Source organism: Bos taurus, chromosome 13 (genome assembly GCF_002263795.3).
Source record: "Bos taurus isolate L1 Dominette 01449 registration number 42190680 breed Hereford chromosome 13, ARS-UCD2.0, whole genome shotgun sequence".
Lineage (NCBI taxonomy): Eukaryota > Metazoa > Chordata > Mammalia > Artiodactyla > Bovidae > Bos > Bos taurus.
Genome location: NC_037340.1, coordinates 43,451,963 through 43,460,660, shown reverse-complemented (window position 1 = coordinate 43,460,660; position 8,698 = coordinate 43,451,963). Strand labels below are relative to the sequence as shown.

The 8,698-nt window shown below is 41.8% G+C and overlaps 1 pseudogene; it reads right to left on the bottom strand.

The window, feature by feature from the left end:
- Positions 1 to 387: 387 nt before the first annotated feature.
- LOC132346908 (dihydrodiol dehydrogenase 3-like) lies at positions 388 to 8,383 on the bottom strand (annotated as a pseudogene).
- Between the last annotated feature and the right edge of the window lie 315 nt (positions 8,384 to 8,698).

Here is an 8,698-nt window from a genome sequence, read left to right as displayed (position 1 = left end):
TGTCATTTGCACAAGGTGACAGAATAAATTGCAGAAGTAACACTGGAAATAATCTCTGTTATCTGTCAACTTGGCTCAGATGGTAAAGAACCTGCTGCAATGCAGGAGACTCCAGTTCAATCCCTGGGTTGGGAAGATCCCTTAGGAGAGGGCATGGAGACCACTCTAGTATTTCTTGCCTAAAGAATCCCCATGGACAGACCAGCCGGCAGGCTACAGTCCATGGGTCTCAAAGAGTCAGACAAGACTGAGCAATGGCACACACACTGTCCATCGTTAACCCTCTCCACCATGCCACCTTTCTGTTGCCACATCAGGAGGAGAAAACTACTCAGGAATACACACAAGGCATTCATGCACAGGGGAGAACAGGTGACTTGTCTTGACTCAAGGAAAGTCTTGAGAGATGGACAAAGAATGACCCTCATGAGGATATTCCATAGGAGCCCTCTGCCCACAGCCCCACTCATCACCTGTATGTTCTCTTTGATCCACTTCTTGTTGAAACTCTTGATCAGAAACCACAACCACGTTGTATCTGGTAGTGAAGGGCAACCAGAGCTGGGGTCTGCTTGTTCTTTTTGGCAATGGCACAACGAACCAGGTCCTCCAAGAGAACCAGGTGGTTCTTATTCATGCTGGAAAGAAATTCAGAAAATGCTGAGGAGCTGAGACTAAATTCTCAGTTTCTAAGGAGGCTTCTCAAACAGACCAAGTAGGTCCATCTAGACCAGTGTTCTCAAAGTGGCTCCAGAACCAACATCATCAGTATGATGGGGATCTTGTTAGAAATACAATTCCATGACTTAGTTGAAGACAACTGAAGCAGAACCCAAACTGGGTACCTCCATTCTGTGTTTACAAAGTTCCACATGTAATTCAGATCATGATTGAGTTGAGACAGGACTGCCAAACTCGTGGAATTTTTTTACTTCTCAGTTATTGTTTTCTTTGATAATAAGACCATGAGTAGAGAAGGGACGAAGAAAATACCAGGAAATTTTTAATGTCACTTTCTAGACTTTGATAAAAACTGAGTAGTCCAGAATGACAGTCATTTATTTTCATCATTATTCTCCTTGAGATGTTTACATAATTGGTTTCAAATTGAATTTTTTTCTAGCATGATAGATCTTGGAGTTACATATTATTGTCCAATTTTAGACATAAGGTAAGTGAGGTTTGGAATATCTATTTTTAAGAATATGTATTCATTAGTTAATAGCAAAATCATGACATAAGCTTGGGTTTCTGGTCTCAACTGGGAGATTATGTACCTTTTAATGTAATTGATGAATCTACGAGGAGACTGGGTTGGATCCCTGAGTCAGAAAGACCACTGGAGAAGGGAATGGCTACCCACTTCAGAATTCTTGCCTGGAAATCCATGGACAGTGGAGTTTTGGTGGGCTACAGACTAGAGGTCGCAAAGAGTCAGACACGACAAGCAACTAAACTCTTTCACACAAGCTATATACAGTGTAAAGAAACTGCTGGGTGATGAGAAGATAAAAGGGAAGAAATCAGTCCATCTTCCCTTTATTCCCCGCCTATGAGAGTATCTCGCCAGACATGAGTATGTATGATTGAAACCTATTTCCTCAAAAACTGAATTTTTAGGTAAACACGTGTTGTCTTCCTTAGGGTTCATTACCATCCTTTTACTCTTTGGGATCCCAGAGCACTATAGGCAACAAGAACAATATCACGGGACTTGCAGAAATCCAACAGTTTACTCTGGTTGAGATAAGGGTGACATTCCACCTGTAGAATGCCAACAGAGAAGAGTGTCAGATTATTCAGGAAAGTAATATTAATAAAACAGAGAAAAGTAAAAGTTTTTAAAAATGCTAAAGGAAAAACTACAACTTAAATATAAACTTGAAATATTAACATCAAGATAAAAATTGAGAGAAGTGTGCTTAAAAGTTAATTTTATGATAGACTTGGATGAGAGAACCATTCCAAGCTTGAGTAGCTCACAAGGTGAGCTCTACATATGAGTAAATGTTTCTGAGTAAATAATGATCAATATTTTATTGATCATTAATATCACCATGAGCCTTTGACTTCAACCTTTCACCTGGATGACTTTCATAGTTTTCAGCACATTTTCGGTACTGAAGACCCAGAAAAGCTGAAACACTAAGACTAAGGATTCAGCCATCCAAACCCCACACAAATTTTAAACCAATATTATCCGATTTAACTTTCTCTACACTCCATGCCATGTTTCGTGGTCCTCCTTCCTGTCCACAGTTGCCTCCCAGGCACTTTCAACATCCATTTCTGGACACCCTTTAGGCTCAGGTAAACACCACCTTCCTCTAAGTTCTGGGTGACTAGTCTAACCCTTCTTCACCTTCTTTACCTTTCCTCAGTCTCCACCACAATTTAGCAGGACCCCCTCCCCAGCTTTTCCACCCAGACTTTATCAAACAGGGATACCATTGTGGGTTCTATTCATAGTATTCCATCCATACAGAGGCTCTGCCCTCTAGAATATTCTGTCCACAAAAGTCGGATGAACAGGAGGGAGGACAGACAGACATCAGGCTCCAGGGCAAGAAGGAGGTTGTGAAGAGCAGGAGGGAGAGGAGCCAAGCTGCTCACCTGGTTGCAGACGGGCTTGTACTTGAGCCCCGGCTTGTTCAGGATCTTCTTCCAGCTGCTTGTGGTTGAAGTTGGACACCATGATGGGCTTGTCAGCCCTGCCTCCTTACACTTCTCCAGGGCCTAGGAAGAAGGGGGGGCGGTGTGCCACAGTCACTTAGAATGGACAATAGAGCAAAAATAAATGTTGAAAATTATCTGTCAACAGGGTCACCCATCAAGAATTAGCATTGATTATCAAGAGAAAATGAAGTTGTGACACAAAAACGACAATTACCATTTCCTCCTTAGAAAAATCCCTGAGAATACATATCATATGGAAGGAAAGAGATGCCTGTCTTCACTGTCCCATATTCTCCTCCTTTGTTCCTCTCTGTGAGCATTCCAGCAATGGTTTCCTCCCCAAAACCCCAGCATCACAACCCTTAGATTCATGAACTGCTGGACTCTGATGGCACAGCCCATTCTCACAGGTGGAAGAAATGAAGGAGTCCCCCTCTCCTGGCTCCTCCCCCTGAATTCTCCTCCCAGACTCACCTCCCATGTGCGACAGAGATCCACTGAGTCTAATATAATTTTTCCATTTTCATCTTTTGGAAGCAATTCCTCCCCTGGCTGGAATAGAGGTAGTCATTTTAGAGATGTCACAAAGTAATATCTCTACATTTAGCCTGGCTGCTTGGCACCAGGTAGTAAACCTCCATGAGGTAGGGGTTACAATATTCTGGATACTAGTATTTGCATATATGGAGTTGTAAGCAATGTCTTTAGGAGGGAGGCATATCCTAATCTCTTACACTTATATATATATATTTATATATATATATATATATATATATATATATATATATATATACATATACAGTAATAAATGTTTTTCTAGGTCCTAAAAGGGAATTCCCATGACTTTTGTGGATTTTGTCTGTTCCTTGTACTTGTCTCTTTTGAAATGCTTCTCTTGAGCTGGAAAAGGCAGTAAGTTACGTGACATAATTTCCAGAATAAAACTTTCAATCTTGATGTGATTGGATAATCAGACTTCCTTTTCCATCTGAGCATCAGATGCCCTAGGGCAGGCATGTGAACCATCGAGGCTCTCATTAGGTTGATATGGAATGTGGAAGATCCAGACATGCTCTCAAACATTCATGACCATGAGCCTTGAGCTGCCCCAAGACCATATTTGCCACCAGTCGAAAATGTCACCAATATTCAGTAAAAATAAAGCAAATCATGAGTAATGTCATGATGTGCATGTGCTAAATTGCTTCAGTCATTTTTGACTCTTTGTGTCCCCATGGAGTGTAGCCCACCAGGCTCCTCTGTCTATGGGATTCTCCAGGCAAGAATACTGGAGTGGGTTGCCAAACTCTCCTCCAGGGATCTTCCCAATCCAGAGATCAAACCCACATCTCCTGCAGCTCCTGCATTGCAGGCAGATTCTTTACTGATGAGCCACAGGGAAAGCCTCCAATGTCATGATAAGAGATAGAAAAAATAGACATTTCTGAAGAGTACAGCAAATCCTTAAATCTATCCATGAGTTGGACTTCCCATCTACATAATCCTCTAAGCTATTTTGCATAGGATGGCTTGAGTAGATTTCTGTAACTTAAAATCAAGAGTTCTATATAACACAGTTTTTTGTTGTTGTAGTTTCATTGTGGGGTTTGTTTGTTTTTTCCCTCAGGTTTGTGGGATCTTAATTCCCCAAACATGGATTGAACTCCTTCTCAACTCAACTTGCCTCAGCAGTGAAAGCATGGAGTCGTAACTACTGGACTGCCAGGAAACTCCCGTCTACATAATAATACAGCATAATAATACAGTTCTTAAAGTCTAAGTGCAGTCTACAGACTTTGTCATGGAGACAAGCAACAGTGCAGGCAAGGTTTCCCAAGTCCCTGTGATGTCTGCTAGTTTTAGCACCCAGATGGGGCACCCACCAAATTTGCTCAACTCGAAAGGATGAAAGGGGATAAGAAATCACATTCGATATAAGATTGTGTTCATTGCTCATTATGTCTGCACCAAACTCTTGTTTCATGAAATCCCTAGAGACTCGGGAGTCATATTCAGGACTGTGTGCAGAACCTGCCTATTTCTATTTCCTCAAATTTTTGAGGCAGACACTGAGAGATTCTTTAACTCCTTTCTCTGGGAGGCCTGTAACGGATTCAAAGAAAATCAGTAAAAAGATGATAACGAATGATTATTAAGGAGATTCTACTCTAGTGAAACCCTTGCTGCAACCTACTAAGACAAATCTTTAATTCAACAATGCATGCAAGTTGATACACATTCTGAAAAAAGAAGTACTATAGAAGTGATTACACAAATTTCCAACCTTCATGGCCACTCGGAAATGAATGAGATAGAGATCAACATAGTCCAGTTGAAGAACTTTCAGTGACTTTTCCAAGGCTGGTCAGATCAAATCTGGTCAAAGGAAAGTGCACCAAAGCTGCAGAGATTAAAGAATGGAAGCTGTGTTAATAATACTTGAGGAAATTTTTTTTGGGGGTGGCGGTTGCTTACACATGGATTTTGGAATATTACTTCACTTACCAAGGATTGAATCTGGGCTCATGGCAATAAAGCACTGAGTCTTAACCATTGGACCACCAGGGAATTGCAATACTTTAGGAATGTAACACAGAGAAGGCGATGGCACCCCACTCCAGTACTCTTGCCTAGAAAATCCCATGGACGGAGGAGCCTGGTGGGCTGCAGTCCAGGAGGTCGAAAAGAGTCGGACACGACTGAGTGACTTCACTTTCAATTTTTACTTTCATGCATTGGAGAAGGAAATGGCAACCTACTCCAGTGTTCTTGCCTGGAGAATCCCATGGACAGAGGAGCCTGATGGGCTACCGTCTATGGGTCGCACAGAGTCGGACACGACTGAAGCGACTTAGCAGCAGCAGCAGCATCAGGAATGTAACAATAAACATGGGTCACCAAACAATTCTTCACCAAACAATGATCTTATTATACAATAGTCACCTGGGCACAATCAGTTGCCCACATGTGCACACACAAAACACACACACAGCACCTTTGAAGTATAGGCAATGTCTTCTGTCTTCACAGTGCCATCTGCAATCTTGCTTTGAATGGCTTGGCCAACCTGCTCTTCATTTTGCTACACACAAGCACAGTCAATATGGCGGAACCCAACCTCTATTTGGTTGCCTCCAGAGCTTCGCTCTTAGGAACATACATGAGCAACAAAGGTAGTACTTACATATTCACATGGGTTAAAAGATTGTTAAAGCACAAGCTTTGATCTTTCCAAGATTCAACTTTTCTTTGGGTAGTTCTGTGTGCGTGTGATGAACCCATGACAGTTTCCTGAATGTTCCTGGTCACCAATTAAAAGGACACCCAGGAACTCATCAACCTCAGGCAATCAGTGGTTGATCAGAGGACGCAAAGGCCACCTCCAGGTTCAATGATTTGCTGTTAGAACCCATGGATAGGATTTATACTGTGATGTCTGAAGCAAAATTGACAAAAGGTATAAGATGTATGGTAAAAGCATCAAGAAACCAGGTGAAAACTTCTAGGACTTCTGGCTACCAGTGAAGCCACACAGAATACAATACATATATATATATGTATGTATATATATATATATTCAAGGTATACAAAGTGATATTGTCATATAAGTGCATGCATGCTAAGTTGCTTCAGTCATGTCCAACTCTTTGCCACCCTATGGCAACCACAGCCCACCAGGCTCCTCTGTTCAAGGGATTCTCCAGGCAAAAATCCAGGAGTGGATGGCCATGCCCTCCTCCAGGGTTCTTCCCAACCCAGGGATTGAACCCTTAACCTTTTATATCTCCTGCACTGGCAGGTAGATTCTTTACAACCAGCACCAGGTGGCACTAGTGGTAAAATAGTGTTAAGTACTGCTTATAATTACCTACTGTTATTGATGATCACAATCAAGCTACCAGGAGATCCATCACCTCACATAGCTAATTTGTGAGGGGATTTGTGACAACGCTGAAAATCTGCTCTTTTAGCAAATCTCAAGATAGAATCCATTATTATTAACTGGAGTCACCGTGCTGAACATCAGGGTCAAGACTTCTTCATCTCAAACTGAAGGTCTGTCCCTTTGACCAACATCTTTCCCTTTTTCCCAGCCTTGTCCTCAACTTCTGGTCACCATTCCTCTACTCTCTTCTTCTGTGAGTTTCACTTTTTTAGATTTCACCCATATAGAGATCATGAAGTATTTGTCTTTCTATTTCTGGCTTCTCTCATTTAACTTAATGTTCTCCAGGTTGATCTGTTGGTTGCAAATGGCAGGATTAACTTTGTTTTTAATGCTGCATAATACTCGATTTCTTTTTATGTGATTCAGAATCTTTCCTGTTTCAAGGAACTAGATAAATGGTCTAACTTCCCTCTGTTGGTCCTGGTTTTTCTTAAATACTCAGTTATTTGGGACTGTACTGAGGAATGAACCAGTGAGCTTCAGTATAGCCTGGTCCCTTCCCTCCCCTCATCCCACTTTGCACTACAAGGAAACAAGCCCTGTCTTCTGTCTTGAAAGGGTCTCTGAATATTTCCTTCTGTTTTATAGATGAAGAAATGAGACACAAAGTTTAATGACCAGTCAGCCCCTTGTCTGGAGAAGGCAATGGCACCCCACTCCAGTACTCTTGCCTGGAAAATCCCATGGATGGAGGAGCCTGGTAGGCTGCAGTCCATGGGGTTGCTAAGAGTTGGATACGACTGAGCGACTTCACTTTCACTTTTCACTTTGATGCATTGGAGAAGGAAATGGCAACCCACTCCAGTGTTTTTGCCTGAAGAATCCCAGGGATGGGGGAGCCTGGTGGGCTGCCATCTACGGGATCGCACAGAGTCGGACACGACTGAAGTGACTTAGCAGTAGCAGTAGCAGCCCCTCACAGCTACATACTCTAAAGACCAGATGGACAGAAAACTTTCTGGCTCCCAGTCAGTTTATATGTTTCCATAGCCCACTTCTATTTAATAAAAAGACACAACAAAACCCAAGTAACATTATGAAGCCTCCTGTAAGTTATCCCCTCAAAATCAAGCAGAAACAGTATATAGCAAAAAAACACAGCTGCAGTGTGTCTAGCATGGGACCAAGCAGACACTCATAGTAGAAAAGCAATTCTCTCCCATTAGTTTTCAGCCATTTCATCTTCAGGACCTTGTATCTCAAATATTTCTCATGTCTTTTTGGAAGGAGGAAGCAGTTCTGAAACTAATAAAATATACAGAGAAACCTGGCTATTGCAATCCCACTCAGAGAGAAGCAGCTGACAGTCAATGTTCTGGACAGCAGAGTCTCACTGCTTCTGCTAAGCTGGGAAAGAGATGGAAACTGGAGGGGAACCCAGAGGAATCTGCAGGTGAGCACAGCCTCAGACCCTGATGCAGAGTGAAGATTGGATGCTCTCTCCCCTTTCACAAGGCATGGTTCTAGCCTGGTTAGTGGAACCACATGACCCTCCCAGAGTCACACAGGAGCTTAGTGCTTGACAATTCAAGTCCCTTCCAATTATGTTACATGCACTACTATTTATATCTCAACCCCAAACCACCTCTGTTACCTCTTTAGATACAGCGGTGCCAAATCCCAGGACAGGAATGAAGTGGCTGTCATTTAGCTTCACTCTCTGGCCTTCGGGATCCATTGCCTGTTTCTAATCTGAATAAGTAGACTGATTTTTTCTTCTGCTTTACAGGTTATAAATAACAGGACATTAACACCCCAGTTGACTGTCCAATGTTAGCAGATACATTGGAGGAGGATAAGGATTAAACCAGTGCCCACAGAGTAAGAAGAGAATTGAATCAAGTACAATTGTTTTTTTAATCAGAAAAAACTTTAGTTATGTAATGATAATATCTGCCAAACAATTATTGACCAAACATTACACAGAAACCTCCACATATCAGTCAATTCACTTTTCTAATTATGAAGCCCACTTTTGATCAAACATCAACTGAAACAACTCCTTCATAGTACAGAAAGACACACTAACCACACAATTAAGTGTTAATTATTAAGCATTTTTCAAAATGTAAT